Raw genomic sequence first — 19,078 nt, 5'->3', positions numbered from 1 at the left:
AAACATTACAATGGTGCAAACGCCGTTGGAATTGGTTGGATTTCATATACCGCATAAAAAATCGAATAAAAAAAGGTTCTGTATTTTTATATAAAATTTATGAAATAATTTTTAATATTACAAATGATCAGAAGATACTTTTGGCCAGATGTTAACATTTCATATATTTTTTTTAATATTTTATTTTTCAATATTTTTTCTACATAATACAATTTTAAATAAGATTTTAACACCTAAAAAAACTCCATCAGCTTAAATTATTCAATTTAGAATCGATCCGTCTTGATTCGATGCATAATGAAATAACTGAAAGGAAAAAATAAAATAAATTTAGGCCTTTATAAAAAGCACGACATATAAATGCGGCGAAGATCCCTTCACTCCCTGTTTTTCTCTCTCGGTTGTATTCGTCGCGCTGAGTAAATTTGAATTGGAAATATTCGGAATGGATTTTTTTCCACTGCTTTTAAGAAGGTTTTCGACAAAGTGGATCGAGATTAATGTAAGAAAAATTAGTGCTATAAATCACTGCGCGAGGGAACAGAATATAATTTATAGTTGAAATGTTTCTATTGTTGCTAAGCGAGCTTTCAGTACCTACGTGTAATAGAAAGAAGGTTGAATTTACTTCGTTCGTCTTTGAAAAACTGGGAATCATCATTGGGTTAACATGAAGTTGCTATGGAGATGGATCTAACGATGTTTTTATTTTAATTGGAGGATCGAAGATATCAGTTTTTTTGTTATATATATGAATGAATGAAACAGTTGAAAATTATTGGAAAAATAATACTATTGCTATTTTTGACGAAGGACCAAGTTGCGCGGGTGAAGGAAGAAATCGTTGGGGTTGCAAGATGGCGGTTTATTTACTACATCTTACATACATCGCTTACACTATCTTACTTAATACTCAACTACCGAACTCATAATACTAATGTTTCTTCCTGCTTAACTCACCCGAGCCAAGCTTCCTCGACAACTTCATGGTGTAAATTTTACTGCATTGCCAGCTTTCAGCGTTGCCACTCTTAAACAATTGCTATAATTGTAGGTGAATTTAACACGATAGAAAGTTTTCTTACGAAAAACTTATAATTAACTTGTAATTGATTTTCAGTGAAAAGAAAATTAATGTAATTAATCAGTTGGTAGATCAATCATTCGATCGTCGGAGTGTTAAAATGTTGTGAAATTGTATATTTTACAGCAGTACCTCATATAGTACGGATTTGATTAGTCCGTATTCACTATAGTCCGGTTCGAAAATTTCAAAACAAACTAAATTTTAATTGAAGAAAATATAGATAAAAAAATTATACACAAAATTATTTTTGTATAATGCACATAAATTATTGTTTTTATTTCTTTATACAGATTTTTTAATCTCCCACATTAAAAACATACCATTTCCCAAATGTAGATAATTAAGTTTTAAAAACTGTGTAGAATAACAAGGATAACTGTAAGATTATTTTGAGGAAAAATGGGGGTTGAGAAGACCATTATTGTAGGATGTATGTAGAATGAAATTGTATGAGTAATTTGTTGATGAATTTCGCTTTGTTATGATCAATGTTCTTATTAATTGACGGAACCGCACAATGCGAGGTATAATATACTGTAAATTATATAATAATGTGTGGAATTGAATTAAAGTGCATTTAATTTGTTTATGCATTTTAGTTTGTCGTGAATAATGTTGTTATTCTGTCCTTCAAGTAAATGCAATGGCAATAATAGCAATTGAAAAAAAAAAGCTCAAATATTTGAAGAAGGATGTAATTGATATTGACATGAATAGTTTGTTAATAAAGTTTTAATTTTCAGAAAATTAAAGGTAATTTAATAAACAATTATTTTAAAAGCAAATTTCGCTTATCTAAAACAATTTTGAACTTTGATTTATATAAATTTATAGAAAAGAAACTAAACAAATCAAAGATAATCTAAGATTATCTAAAAAGAACTATTCATGAAAATAAACTTATATTTTTTCAAAGTTTACATTTTCAATTAGTGAAAGATTACATTATAAGCTTAAAGATGAGTATAAGAGTAAATTTTGTTTATCAAAAATGAGTTTAAACATAAAAAAAATATGCTATATTACATTTATATAAATTAATAGAAAAAAATCTAAACACATTTACGTATTTTTTAATGATCTATTGTTTAAAATCTATTAAATTTAAGTTAATTGTAAGATTGTTTTGAGGAAAAATTGGATTGAGAACACTATTATTATAGAATGTATGAACTTCGCTTTGTTATGATTAATCTTCTTATTGAGTCTATAATATAAATGCAGAAGTAATACAAGAAAGTTGAAAAAATTGGACAATTTTTAGGAAATAATATTTTATTAGCTATATAAAGATATTTTAAAATTCCTACTTATCTTTTATTTATTGTTAAAATAATTCATACTATCAATATTTAGTACATCTTCATTCATTTCGTTAATGTTTCTCCCTTCCTAAACTTCTTACATTATACAGATTTTAATTTTTATGTTAAATGTAGACCATAAGACATAATCCAACTTTATTTCTATGTAAAAAAGTGCCTCATATGGTCTGAAAAATATGTAATTAACTCTTCGAGGGGCCAGAAATTCCTAAATTTCTAGACCCAACAAATTTTTAGACAACTGAATTATACAACTTCGTCAACTGAATCAACATCGAATGGTATGGACTATCAGGATTCATTCCTTGAAATACTAACCAAATTAAGTGGTAAATTCTCTGTCCTGTACATTTCATAGAAAATTATGATAACGACATTGCTTACATTGTATATACCACCGCCCGAAAAGAGTTGGATTAGTGGATTAGTTGGATTAGTGGATTGAAAATAATAACAAGATGTTACCATATTAAGGAAATTTATAGTAGAAATACTATAATGTATTGTGCAAAGCGGCACGAAAGATAAATTAATTTGTTTATGCATTTTACTTTGTTATGAACAATTCTATTTGTTTTTGCGTCGTTTACATTAATGCAACACTAATAAAAACAGTAGGAACAACAACTGCACGAACGATGAACAAAGTGTAATTGCAACGGAAGTGCAACTAATGGGCGATTTTGTTTTTAACTGGTAGATTGAAAATAACAGCAAGAATTAAAATAAGTGGAAACACTATAATGTGTCGAATGGAATAAAAAATATAATAATTATTTGCTCACTTGTTTAAACACTTCACGTTTATTATAAACATTGTTATTTTTATAAGAATTGTTATTATTTGATTATACAATAACAATTGTTGTAATACTTTTATGTTTTAGAGTTTTAAAAAAAGGAAATTCTAATGATTGATTAAAGATGGATGTACAGTGGATCTTCGCTTAACGAGTTTAATCAGTTCCAAAATTTCCGGATTTTTGTTCGTTTAGTGAAATACTCGTACATATATAATATATTAAACATAATATGTGTACACAAGTTTTAAAAATGATGTAGCAGGCGCGCATTCCGGGACTTCTCATCTCGCTCGTTAAGTGAGTCCTTTTGTTCGTTAACCGAGGTTCCACTGTAATTCTAATATACGTGTGTCTAATGAGTGATGTTATTTATAACGAAAATAACAGGAAAATTTAATAAAATAGTTTCCGAAAATGACTTGTGCCCAGATTGGACCACTGTCGAAACTTAGATATATTATAGATTAACTGATACATTCACTTTTATGATTATCTTGTTACAATTTGTTTAACTCCCAGTTAGTAATGAATTAGTTTACTATAAGTAGAAAAGATTCCTTTGAATCCCAGTTTATCACATTTATATAACTATAATGGTTTTAATAATATGATTTAAAATTAGAGTAAGGTGAAATATTTACATTTATTAGAGTCCCCTAAATTGGACCGGCCAAATTGGAAAGAAAAACAGAATCTAGTTGTAATACCAATTGATTTTTCTAAAATATATCAAACAATAAAAATAACTAAAATTATCAAACATCACATTGTTTTGTATTTGATATAAAGAAATTTGAAGACGTTAAATGACTTTTGTTTGAATTAAACTTAAGAAATAAACTTAGAAAGCAAGTGGCCCATCTTGGGAAACCAGTTGCAAGAGTTGGAACATTGGAAGAACAATTATTTATATGAAAAAACTAATTAGTTAAAAGTAGAAAGCTAACTTGTTTAAATTAAACTTAAGTAAACTTTATGTATAGAGCAAACATTTGAAAAAAATATTCGAACAATGGCAGATGGAATGTTTACATTTTATATGAAGCGTTAAATGATGAAAAATAAAATTGTTTAACTTTTCAAGAAATCCTTCTCTATATTATAAAAACTGAGTAAAATGAGAGGAAAGTTAATTTGAATTGTTTTCTGCATTTACTTTTGTTATGAACAATACAATTGTTTCGTCATTTATGGGAATGCAAAAGTAATAAAAGTAATTGAATAATCAAAAACTCGGACAATTTAATTATTATGGAAAGGTTTATTTGATTATTAATTATTAATCAATGATAACATAATGTTTTTCTTGAGAAAAATAATAAAACATTTGTATTATGTGCATATCGAAACGAAGATAAATTTAATTCCATACTTAACTTGATTGCATATTTTACTCTATTATGAACAATGTTATTGTTGTTTACATACAAAATAACAATAAAAATTTCCTGACAAAATAAAAAAAAAAACACTTTTTATGAGCTGCAGAGCGAAACGAAAGTTAATTTAATTCTTTGCGCAATTTGTTTACTATGTTATCAACAATAGTGTGTTGTTGTTACGTGATTCGCATTGAATGCAGAAGCAACAAAAGCAGTTGAAAAAACAAACAACTCAAACATCTGGTGGATACAATTGCGATTTCAATTAGCACATTGTGTTTGCTTCGGAATCATTAAAGTTAATTAATTTCACGAAAACTATGCTTTGGATTTTTTTATTATTTTCGATCTTTTGTTAATTTATAAAAAAAAAATAGATGATTTGTGTTTTTAACATATATTTCTTTGATTCAAAAATAATGAAATTGTACTTGATATATTTATTTAGATGTTCGGTGCACGAGAGAAAACAAATTTAAACTGTTTTCTACGAATAAATGTGTGAAAAAGACGATTTGAGATATTATTGCGAACTGGGTCGACTTTCTGTGACTGAAGCCAAGGTTGGATCTTTTAATAATTTGAAAATGAGAAAAAAATATGTATGACATCGCTTATAGAAGGAGATAAATAGATGAGAGAGAGAGAGATGGGAAAACAATTCTCGAAGCCAATTTGATGTTTAGGTGAACATTAAACATCTGAAAAATAAACGTAATGTAAAATATATATATTTTTTTAAATTTGCATTATTTATTTACAAACTTTAAATAATAATAAATATAACAAGTAAATAAAAGGATTATTATTTGTTTTATTAAATACACCCAAATAACCCAATTGATTATTGACCAATTAACGATTTAAGAAGCAAATTAAGTTTCATATTTAGCTATCAAAAGTAATCTCAATTGGTCGGTAAGGTGTACGTTATCTAAACATGAGTTTGCTGTCTGAACAAAAAAAGTCTTTCACGAACAGAACTGATCACCAATTATACTTTAATCAATTGGCGCCAAAAAGCAATACAGAAATATCTCGTATTTGTTCGGCCTCAATTAGTCTGGATTTTCTATAGTCCTATTGGATGATTTCAAAGCAAACTAAATTTTAATTGAATAAAATACAATTAATTATAAAAAACGTTTAATTACACATTTTTATTGGCAATCAATTTAAGTCTTTTTATATATTATTTTTAATTTATAAGAAAGTAAAAATTTTAATGAAGGTTGGTTATATCATTTTTGATTGTTACTACATCAATTATCAATAAATTAAGCCATCAATTTAGCTAAATATCTATTTAGCAAGACATTTACAAATGTAATTAACGGGTATATTCACTTAAATCTAAGTTTACAAACTAAATTAACTCTAATGAAAGCTAAATGTTTTGAACATTAGTCTGAGGTGAACGAAAATGATGGATATATTTCTAGTTAATTCTTTTTCGGCTGATGTGAATTGATGGTTTTTGCTGTTTGGTTTTTCCAAGCGTTGATTGATTACAAAAATACTAGGGAAGAGATACACAATTTATACCGACGCCTAGATTGGACTACTAACGTAACTTGGGAATATCTAAACTAACTGATATAATAAATTTTATTCAAGTGCATCTTGTTGATGTAACTTATTAGCAGTTATTGTGTTCCTTCAGTTATCAATTTATTATGATAGCAGCGCTTAGGTTGTCCTATATTGATTGATTTAACTATAATTTAATATTTAATATTTTTTTAAAATATGTTCAATAGTTCAATTATTTATTAAAGTTTCCTAAATTGGAGCGGTTATAATAAAAAGTTATTCATTTTAATTAATGTTAGGATAAGATAAAGTAAATCGTTTGTTTGTTTAAACTGAAAACAGAACGAACTTGACATTATTTTGTATTTTTATCAAGAAAGTGGTGAGTTCAAGAACTAAAAAATTAATTTAAACTTAAGAAAACCATAATTAAGTTAGTGGTCCATCCTGGGAAACTAGTTAAAAATAAATGTTCGAATATTGCAAAAATTTTATGTGTTGAAACTTATAATGATAATAAATTACTTTTCTTTAAATGAAACATAAGAAAAGTAAGGTTTAGCTAGTGGTCTAACCTGAGAATCTAATTGGAAAAAGCAAACGCCCGGAATTTGGAAGAATGATTATTTTACATTTTACATCACCAAAACTATAATTAAGTTAGTGGTCCATCCTAGGACATTACTTAAAAATAGTTTAAAGACAATAAATTAGTTTTGTTTAATTAAATATAAGAAAACTAAATTCAAGCTTGTGGTCCAGTCTATGAAATTAGTTTTAGAAAAACAAACGTCCGTACTGATTATTTTACATTGTATGGCTTACACTAAGCCATATTTTATTTGCATTTTCTTAATATTCCCAAATATATTCCATAAAGTATGGTTAATGCAAAATAATTGCTCTATTATAATTAATGGATAAATTAACTTAAAAATAAGTTTACAAACTAAATTAACAGTAATGAAATCTAAATGGCTTGAACATTAGTCTGGAAATGATGAATATATATCATTCCATTGCGGCTCATGTGAATTGCGCTGTAAGTGGTTGTTGCTGTCTGGTTCTTCCAAGTGCATTCATTCCAAGTGGATATCTCTGCCATTTCACTATTTTCTTTTATGTATTCTATCTTTTATTTTTTTTTGGCATGTGGGAAAAAATGAGAGGAATAAAATTTTCACGAACTGCGAACATACAGTTCGGTGTGTTTATGTATGTGTGCGTAATTAGAGAGAGAGAGGACAGATATGAAATGTCGGTGTGTGCGAAAATAAACCGCGGCTCTCGAAACTCGATGTTGAATTCACAAAAATATCCATAAATTTTGCTTGGCGGAGGACAGCAGGAGTGTGTGTATGTTTTTGGTGCATGGACGGGTTTTTCGGGCGGAGGAGGAGGAGGAGAATGGGTGGGACCACACCTACTGATGCCTGGCTTTGGCGACCAGAGAGTGTCCAGAATTTATGGTCAAAGTTCCAAAAGCGCGGCCGACAATTTCAATATTCGGAATTTCCCATGCGTCGGAGGGAGATGGGCAACGCAATAATTGGCGCAAATAAGAGAGAGATAGGTGGTGTTATTGGTAGAGAGGAGTAGGGCTTTCGTGGGGTCGAGGTTGGAAGCACCTACAAACTCAATTTTGGTAAGTTCAAGCGTGAACTCTAATTGATGACGTTCGCTTCCATTAAGACACATTAAGCGTTATATATAGTGGATAGAAAAGCGCTGAAATAGATTCGGAAATAGCAAACAACAACACTGCACTTGAGTTGTGATTGCATAAAACTTTCTCTCTCTCTTCCTCCAAATGTTTTATTTTTTTGGTCTCCCTCTGCAAAAAAAAAAGTTTCTTGTCCGCCCGTTTCTGGATCGTACGATGAGATTAACCTTTGCGCAAATGATGAAACTTTTCTCATTTTATCTTTTCAACACAATCACATCTAATTACCCCAATTCCAATGATGAATCGTGCTTTTGAGAAAAGTTTTTTTGCAGTATGGAAAATACACTTTGGCCGAGTCCAATCCAAATGGATTTAGTTTAACCACGGTCGCTGTTTGTATCTGATGATGAGAGAGATACAGAGTTACATTCCCATTAGTCGCCTCTTATGACACTGAAAGTACTCCATACTTTGAGTGCGTTATTTTCCATTCACGTCAAATTAATCAAATTCATGTGAAATTAACTTATTTGAAATCGATTTACTACCTCGCATAGTACGACTTCGATCAGTCCGAATTCATTTATACAGTAAATACTCTTTTTGTGCGGTTTATTTTTGACTATGCTGGTATTGCTATAATTATTTAGTACACATTTATTTACGTATGCATTATTTATTTACCACTCACGCATTTATATTTTTTCTGCGTTTTACGTTGCTGTTTTACACTTACTCGCGTTTTATAAATAAAATGTTTATTTTCGTGCCGTTTCGCATTATTTTTGTCGTCGATCCAATCCTATCTTTCTTCATGTAATGAAATAGCTTATTTTATACACTTATATCAATGTAAATAAAATAACAAATTATTTTAGTTATTATCTAAACTGTACGTTCTATAGTAACAGTTTTTTTAATAGATAAATACATTTTTGGTAGATTTGAAACAGCTTGTAACCTTTTTAACTGTAAAAACTTATATCTTCAATTGAAATTCTATTGCGACACATTTCTAAGACATGAATTGTACATGGAAAACAATAGAACTTCGGCTGTCGAACGCCTCGGGGCACAATCAATTCAATGCATTGGTTCCTGAATAGAATTTCGGTTCCCGAAGAAGAAAAAAATTTCGGATTTCGAACAAATTCGGTGTATTTATTAGAAAATAATCTACTATGAAAATGCTACACTAATATCAATTAACACAGTTTTTTTAAATACATTTTTGGTACCTTTGAAACAGCTGGTAAACATTTATACTGTAAAAAAATAGATTTTCAATTTAAATTCTATTATGATACATTTCTAAGACATGCTTTTCATTATTTTCCTAGAAAAACAATGAAACTTCAGCTGTCGAACGCCTTGGGTCTCGATGAATTTGGTTTTTGAACATAAAACTAAATTTAAAAAAATGCATTGGTTTCTGAATAGAATTTTGGATTATAAAAAAGAAAAATGTTAACCGCAAGTATATTGTATATGGAGAAATGGTTTTCTAATAATATCAATTTGCACGTTCTTATTTATTTAGTTTTTGGTGCCTCGTGTCAATTTAGAATCTTTTTCATTATAAAACTTGGATTTTCACAAAAATTTTGGCATATTTTTTATGTTTAGATGAAGAAAACAGTGAAACCTCAGTTTTAGAACATAAAAACAAATGGAAATCAATGGTTTGTAAATTGAATTTCCTTTTCCAAAAAGTAACAATTGTAACCAGGTATTTAATATGTACGTGAAGTAGTATAATTATTTCGGTTTTCAAATATTTTTTGTGTGTATTTATTAGAAGCTAATTATGTTCGACAACCGAAGTTTAACTGTGTTTATAATATGATCTGCATTATGAATTATTATGATGTAATTGAAGTACAATTAGTCACTCTTTCTTTGATTTTTAACAGTTGGATGAAATTGTTTACTTTATATAATTATAACAAATGAAATAATATAACAAACTAAATTATAACAGTTTTTTAAGAGATTATTTGTTGTTATTTGTTATTGTATATTTTTTTTAATGAAATTTTATTACAACAGAATAATATGATTTGGTTTTTATATATTTGATTAAAAAAAACAATGGAAGTTCTGTTTTCGAACGCTTTGTGTCACGAACAATTCTGTTTTTGAACATAAAACTAAATAATAAACGCTCATCGGTTTCCGAAGAGGAAGAATGTTAACCAAATGCGTGATATATACATGGAGGAGTAAAATGGTTTCGGTTTTCGAACAAATTTGATATGTTCGGTTTTCGAATATAACACGAAATAAAAAATTCATGAGATTATTAAATTTATTACAGTTTTTTTAGTAGATATTTTGTAATTATTTTAATATCCACTAATATTAATTTACATATTATTAAACACATTTAAAAACATAGTAGAAACTTATTTCCCGAACACCTTGGTATTCAAAATATTTGGTTTTCGGTTTACGGTATTCGGTATTTGATATAAATCAATTTGTATACATATCGCATAATATAATTATGATCATTTGGTCCAGAATACTTTGGAACCTCGGTTTTCGAACAATTGAGTTTTTCGAACATGAGACAAAAAACAGATAGATTCACGAACATAATATTTGTTTCCGAATAAACAAAGTATCAACTAAGTGTATCAATAGTATAATGGTTTCAGTTTCCGAATAAAAGGTGTACACTTTTGAAAAAAAAAATGAATTATGTTCGACATCCAAGAAATACTTTAATATTTTCTTTGCAAAAAATCAGTATAAAATTAAGTCTTTTTTTTGTATATTTATGTATAACTATTGCAATAAATATTATTATTTTTATTACATTATAAATTATCATTTAATTGAAGCAAAAGCGGTTGTTTTCTTTGAATTCTCAACAGTTATGATAATTTCTTAATATTATAACTTTGGAGATTTAATTAAATGGAGATTGTTTTGAAGATATAATGATAGAGTCTCGTCGATGAAGTAATTAGAAGATAACTAAGTTAATTAAATCCTGTAATTGAAATTTAATTTACCGACCATTATCATGAGCCAGTTTTACTAACTGCAAGTAATCTGAGCGAAACACTTCAATTAATCAAACAAAAACAAACTAAAATATGTATATGAAATTCCAAGAAATCTATAAAAACTATAAAAGATACATATTAGTCGCGTATTTTCATTAACTAAATTGTACAGTGAAAATGACTTTGCAAACGAGCAGTAAAAACGATGAATAATATTGCAATAACAATTATATTTTATTTATTTCCACCTTTATTCCTGGTACATCTACATGATTAATTTCAAATGTTTTTAACAAGCTATTCTTTTACATATTTTATTTTATATGTTATTTTTTATGATTTTTGTTCGGTTTTCTTTTTAATATATACTTTACATCAAAAAAAATAATGAATGTATATATGTTAAGTTATTTATGTTTAACGGACTTGTTATTATATCAAATATTTATACTCGTAAATTTAAATTATTCACTTTTAATGAAAGAAGATCTAAATTGTAAATAATATAAAATGAATTTATATATGATAAATTGACAAGTTTGTTAAATGAAATTATATTTTTTTGTTATTAAACTAACTAAATTCAATGAATAATTTAAAATTATGCAGACAATATATAAAGTTACTAAAAACGGTGTAAATTTTGTAGAATTATCGATTTCTGCGAAACTAATAAAGTTTACATAATATCTATTTAGTTTATGCACGTATCATATTAGTATGAAACCCGTTAAAACGTCGAAGAATCGCTGCAGCTGATATTCAATGTCGCTTATCGTCAGAAAATGTTATTCATTACATGAAAATTTAATAGTTTTAATGCTTCATTCACTTTAAAACAACATATTTTGTATTAATATAGTGTATTCCAATAGTTATATAAAAAATAACCAAATACAAGAATAGAATAGTGGAATGTATGTTTTTTCTTGATATTTGTAATATTTTATCGTTTCAGGTATTTTTTTTTATTTAAAACAAAATTTATTAAAAGTTTTACCAAAGTGTTACCAAATCGAACAAGTTCATAATTGCCAAGATATTGCTAATTATTAAGAATTTTATAAATTGAATGATTTTAAAAATATTTATGTCTGCTACATAATTAACAAGGGTTTGAAAAATTTATAACTTGATCATTTTCATCAGCATCAAATTTGGTTTGGTGAAAATTCCTTTGAAAACGAGTAAGAAACGAGCCATAAATCATTATCTGGTCACTGTATAGGACAATTAAGGTATGATTCCTACTACCAGAGCGATGTACGTCCTGTGGGAAATATTTTTTTTGGTCTCCGCGTTCACCTGATTTGACGTCACCAGGCTTACTTATGTGGAATAACGTTAATAAACCTCGAACAAGTTAACAACTCAAGAAAAACAATCGAACTGAAATATAGCCTGTATTTATAAGCGAGAAAATGGTGGTCGTTTGAGGAATATTTTTTTTCACACATATAGAAAGATAACTTCATTAATTATATTTTTAAAATAATGAAAAATTTAAATAATGTGTTTAAACTTTAATAACATGTAAAAAGTTAGTTAGTTTTGATTTAAAAATCATTCAGTTTTTCAGGCGATAGTTTACAAACTAACAATTGAATTGGTATTTTCGCTAGACCTCGCTTAAAGAGCACCTCGCATAATGAGAATTTTGCTTAACGAGCAAAATAAATTGTAAGAAAAATGACTTCAAAATGGAACCCATTACCTTATATTACATTAGTTTATATGGGAAAAAATATATTTCTTGTCATATACTATATGAATTTAATTTTTAATATTTACATTTATATTTTCATTATTTATAATAATATATAAAGGGTGTCCCAAAATTAAAGCAAGATTTGAATTTGTCGCCATTTGTGCAGTAAAGTGTTGGCAACCCAAAAAAAACAATTTGGCAGCTGAGAGGTTGGACCATACTTTTTCAAAATGAGGCTGGTCAAGCAGTGACTGTTACTGTGGAGGTCATTTGCCCGATGTGTTATTCCATAAATAACCCTATCCTATGTATTTTATGATTCAATAAAAAAATCAAAATCTGAAGACTAAAAACTTTGTTTTCTATTTAATTCAAATCTTGTGTTAATTTTGGGACACCCTTTATAAAGGGCGGATCAATAAATATGTTAAATAAATAATATATCTAAATAATTATATATAAAGAACAAAGAACAATTAATACATTAAATTTACATTTTAACAAATTAATTGGAATTATGAAAATATGGATTTTATTAGTATTATTTTTACACATCATTTCTATGTATTTGAATTTTTTATTATATATTTTACGAATTAATTTATTATATTGTTTGTGGCTCATTTTCATTATTTATGAACTCGAAAACATGCAAATATTAACACGTTAAACAAGTTTACACAGAACCATTTAATTAGTTTGTTCGTATTATCAGAATAAAATTAAATAGTTTGCATAACTAATTTGCATACTACATCAAAAACACTGAATATTTTATTTAACATCAATCGATGTATGTAAAATAAAATAAGTAATGCATAATATCCAAACTAAAAAAAATATTATGTAGCAATTTTTTAATAGTTTGTATAATACCTAACTAATTAAACTCAATCGTAGGAACATCTATCATTTGATTTATGGCTGTAACTTTCTGAATGTAAAACTTTGTAAATCGAAAAGTATGCAAAAAACACATTATTTTTTAAGGTACATAAATCAAACAAAAATATTGAATGACATGGTTTATTTTCAATATTTATTTTTTTTATAGCGAAAACGTGTAAAAAAAGTACCTTGCAAAATCAATTATAGGTTATTTTCGAAATTTATTTTGTTTAAGCCATGTAATAACGAAAACGTGTCTAGAAAGTACAGTGTAAAACGAGGGATAGGTGTACTGCAATACTTCGTATAGTGCGGCTAATTGGTACCGTTTTGAAATCGAGGAACTAGATACTTGACTATATAAAATGAAGAAAAACGATAATTTATGTACAAAAACAAATATTTTTTTGCACTAAACTTTTAGAATACATTTATGTTTTTTCTCAATTAAAATTTAGTTTGTCAACGGACTATGCGAAGTATTGCTCTAAATAGTATTTATTCTGTTTAAAGTTAATATTTTCAATTGTATTGTGCACAAGAATTGTGTAATTATATGATTGTTGAAATAACTATACAAAATATTTCCATTAAGAATGTACTCAACATTATCAATTAATACGCTTGTTGTTCGAAAAATAGTTGTTGTTGTTATTGAACATCACCGTTGCGTAACATGAGCGCATTCGATTATCGCCGTCGGAATTTGTTTTTGAAAAATGTAATTTTCTAATTGTGTTTTGTGATTTTAACACTAATTATACTTTACCTGTCAACATATTATTAATTAAGCAACAAAAATACAACTTAATTTATTTAATCTTAATGTTGTTTCCATTCAAAAGGTACATAATTGAGGTTGAATTGTTATTTTCTACTTTTTTTTATGTGTTGTTGGTACAGTGGTCAGAGAGCTTCCTGCGCGGTTTTTTCCGTTTATTTTTAGAGCGACGTCAACGCGCGTTTTATTGCGTCCTGTCGCGCCAATCCGTGATACACACGTCCCCCACTTCGTCATTTTCGTCCTCCGCGTACCACGATTTTGAGGGCGGTAGGGAGGAGGTGGCGGAGGTCATACCATCATGAGCACATCACATCGGTAATTACATTTCTGTTCATTTGAATAAAGCAATTAATGCTGGGTAATTGCCTAAATGTTTGCATGCCGCTAGACTCTATTAAGTGCAGAATTTAAGTTCGGATCGAATTTCAAGAGCAGTTTTTTCTTAAACTACTTAATAATCTGTTATAAAGGATATCCCAAAATTTAGTCAAATTAGTTTTTAGTCAAATTGTTTTTTTTTTTTGGTTGCCAACACTTTACTGCACAAATGGCACATTCAAATCTTGCGTTAATATTGGGACACCCTTTATAAGTCGATATATTTGCTGAAGTAGTTGATACTTTATATTAGATATGAAATATACATTTTAACAAACATAAGTAGCAGATACAAAGATTGAACTAAATTATTTAATGTACATCAGCGTTTCTCAACATTCTCTGCTCTATTTCTGTTTATTATATAAGATTAAAAAATATTACCACACATATTTTTCAATATAATTAAATCATCCACACAATTTATACATCTGATCTACAAACAACTGTACAAACTAAAGTTGTAATTTATGCTGAAGATATAGTAATTTTATCATTCAAGGCTGCTTGAATGAAATTGAAGAATGGTTAAAAAAATGGCGATTTAAACCTAATTATCATTATCCTAGTCATTACTTATATAATTTCAATTAATTTATTCCTGTTTGACAAAGCGACTTAATAAAAACTTCAAGTTAATTGTTTATGATTTTTTTTAGTGATTTTCAATTTTTTTTTTTATATATTTGCAAATTTTGTTTTTATTAAAGTGTTTAATTATAATATTTTTTCTTTTGCAGTTTTCCAGTACAATAACAAAAGTAAGTAACATTTCATATTTATAATATTATTTTTTTAGAAACAATTAATATATATTGTGAAAATCTGTAGTTGATATTATATCTTTAATATGAAAACTAATTGTGAATTTTTAGTTTTACAATAATAAAGCATACAAATGCTTATTGACCACAGTTTTTCGGCACTTTCTAATTAAATATCAATAAAATGCACATCAAAATATTTCTACATATGAAGAAAATCGGGAGTTGTAAAATAATATTTTCTAATTTTTATAAATATATATATTTTTAAATTACAAAAAATTACAAGAAAATATAGCAAAACCAAATAAAGAAATCATACTTTTCAATGTAATGTACAAGAAACTGAGTAATTAATTCAAGATTTTCTCCAGAAAGTGAAAGTACGAGAGAATACATTGGGCAAAACTATATTCGTTAACCGAAATTTTCGTTAACGTATCATCGATTTAACCCGCAAGTACTACGGAATCACAATCAATAATTTGTTCTATTCTCTTAATATTTAATAATCGGGTCATTTTGACCCACAAGTCGCATGTTATATATTTGTCCGTAGTTCTTACGGGTTAAAAAGCGGATCAAGCTTCTTAAGATTACTAGTGTAGCGTTAACTCCCAGAAGTAACGTCATTCGTTATTTGAATATCCTATGTTTGTTATCCAAACTTCGCGAAAGTGTTCGTTGTTCAATTTGTTCGTTAATCACTCATCAATTTACAATTTTACAAATGTACTGTAAGGTGTTCATTAACCGAATATATGTACGTAAAAATCTTGCGAAAGTGTTTGATGTTCAATTTGTTCGTAGTCCGAATTGTTCGTTAATTGAACATAGATTTAGGATTCAACAAATGTTCGGTTAACGAAGGTGTTTATGTGTTGTCTGAAATTTTTTTTTTGTAAAACTTTTCGTTATCCGATTTTTTCGCAGTCCGAATTGTTCTAATCGACTAATTATCAAGAGCTTTGTAAAATGTATTAAATTGCAATTTATATGGTAAAATCCTCTTTGATACTAAAAATCTGCAACTTTAGCATCTACAAAAGAACCAGACATTTGAGATTTCTATAAGCTGTGACGGTACATAATAATAATAATAATAATAATAGAAAGCATCGCTCAGGAAATTTGATCGAAATATTTACCATATAAATAGGTTATATTTCCAATGATGTGATTCTAAAGCAGAAGGTGGGACAGATTTATATTCAGCTGCAGACAGTAAAACTATTTAACTCGAAATGATGTTTAAGAGCGGTCGTAAATCAGACCCCATGATCGTTTCCTCGTCGGGAAATCTCTTTTCACAAAAGAATAAAAATTTATGTTCGCGCCATTCAAATTGCAGTTGCATGCAAACAACGACAGTTTGCACAACTTTTGCTTTTTTAATTTACCGAACACACACACGTTCTGCGCTACATCCAATTCTATAGTGTTTTTTTTATTATTATTTTGTTAGTTTGTTGATGTTGATTCTTTCTTTCTGTTTTATTGAAAACTTGTACAAACACACACATAAACAAAACCAAGCAAAACAAAACAAAAAAGCAATTTTAACAAATAACGCATTTGCAATTATCCGCACTGAACGTTAAGTTTTACAATGAGCTGGAGAACTAATTGATGTATGTCAAAAAATCAGTTTGTTCGGTTTTGATTTGCGAAAGCTCCTTTTGGCGATGTTAATCACAAATAAATTCTTTTGTTTTCGAGGCACAACGTGAACGCGAACTAATAACGATGGAATCCGTCAAAGGGCTTTCAAAGCGCGTCAACGTTTCCCTTGTTTTTGTATTTTGTTTTTGTGTGTGTGTGTTTGTTGTTTTTATCTTTTTTTGTCACCACTGTGCCCCATAAACGACAGAAATGAATAAAAAACAAAACTAAAGGTTTGAATTACTCTTGCAATTTTTCAATTCAAAAATAAAAAATAAATTTTATTTATGTAAGATACAATACAGGAAATTGTTATTGTTGAGGTGATGTACATGTACATATATAGTAGGACTATAGTTTATACTTAATATACCAACAGTGACTATAATCTATCACCTTTCGAATTAATTCGGAATTTATTTTATTTTATTTCTTAAGCGAATGTTAAGTAATTTTCTTATCGCGGACTGCCGATAGTTAGTCAATTAAAGTCACACTAGTATATCATGACATGTGTTATGAAAGCTAATATTCTGATTGTATCGATTTATCATGTTACAGTTGAAATGCGAAATTTTATTATTTGTGATTGGATATAGAGTGATTGCTTGTAAAGAAAACCATGACATCATAACTATTGTTGGATTTTAACTGTTTTCATGTACACAAATATAAAGAAATATCTTAAAATCCATATCGTTATTTTTAATAATTTACTACTTTTTATACAAATTACGAACTAAACTTATATTCTAACCATCACATTTCTATCAAGACTATTAGTAATTAATAATGTACCTTTTAAAACTATCAACTGATACTAAAAAAAATATAATATATAAAATATTCAAAGAACGTAGGATAATACTAAAACTAAACTAAAATATTATTTCACAGATGTGCAAGAATATTTTGAATTATAAGTATAAAAATATTATCAAATAAAGATCGGTTTCCGAACAAAATTCAATACAGTATTCTTTTATTTATTATATTTTCTTTATTCGATTTTAAGCATAAATTACCGTTATAAAGGTTTAAGCAAGAATTAGAAAATCAGTTCAATTGTAGCTGAAAACAATATTACTAAGCTAAAAAAGGAATCATATACATCTATATGTTGGCTACTAAACTATAAACTTTGGGCATTTTAACTATAGATTTTTTAATATATCAATTGTAAAATATTCATATTTATCTTTCAATCACCTAAAATGGTTTTGGTTTCCAAACAATTTGTGTTCAGAACAAATTATATCTAAAAAAAATATGGTTCAGCTATAGTTGAAGACAATATTACTAAGCCTTGAAGGAATCATATATCTATATGTTGGCTAAGGAACTGTGAACTTTTCAAGTATTGATTTATTTTCAAATATATCTATTTCTAAATGTTCATATTTATCTTTTTCTCTAAGAGAATAAATAAAATAAGGCGATTTTTCTGTATTTTTCTCTGTTGCGTGATTACGAATACATTCCGGAGAAAACCATGAGATCATAACAGTTGTTAGGATTTAACTTTATTGCCGTGTATTTTCATGCATCGTTTTATTCATTTATTTTTTCTCTCTCATCCTCTTTCTTCTTTTTCAATTATGTGGATCTGAGGAGAAGGGGGAGGAACTGATCAGTGCGTTCTTTGATGTCACTACCTTAAGCTCCAACGTTCGTTCGCATTTTCTATCTATTTATTCGATTCTCTCTCAAGAACATAAATAAATAACTTGATGCGGGAGATTCGGAGACCCTTGGTTGCACTTTTGAAAAATCTTCTTTCGGCTTCTGTCGCCCACGTTTTCCTCAGACTCAATTTTTTAATTATTTATTTATTTCTATTCCCCGAAAGAAGCAGAGAGAACAATGTATTAATTATGAAAAGCGAATACAGAAAAAAGGGTCGCGCATATTTTATGCGTTCGCACGGTGCGCCCAAGGAAAATTCTCTGATTAATTCATGACCATGTGCAGTAATGATAGATGCAATTGATTAGTCGCTCCGCAATCAAGGTCTTATTTTCTTTTTTCTACTTTCATTGATTTCCCAACGTCGTGTCTGAGTCAATTTTCAACAATATGATTTA

General features: G+C 27.9%; 1 long non-coding RNA gene across 1 annotated transcript in view; it reads left to right on the top strand.

Moving 5' to 3' along the window:
* The window catches only part of LOC108559089, a 41,013-nt gene extending 25,641 nt beyond the window's left edge, over nucleotides 1-15,372 (top strand). The window contains exon 3 of the long non-coding RNA XR_001890927.1: nucleotides 15,309-15,372. This is a non-coding gene — a long non-coding RNA (uncharacterized LOC108559089). The remainder of the gene's footprint in view (nucleotides 1-15,308) is intronic.
* The last annotated feature ends 3,706 nt before the right edge of the window (nucleotides 15,373-19,078 follow it).

The sequence above is a fragment of the Nicrophorus vespilloides genome, unplaced genomic scaffold (assembly GCF_001412225.1).
Source record: "Nicrophorus vespilloides isolate i.1.1-1 unplaced genomic scaffold, Nicve_v1.0, whole genome shotgun sequence".
NCBI lineage: Eukaryota > Metazoa > Arthropoda > Insecta > Coleoptera > Silphidae > Nicrophorus > Nicrophorus vespilloides.
The sequence above is the reverse complement of the archived record's forward strand: the minus strand, read 5'-3'. Positions and strand labels throughout refer to the sequence as shown.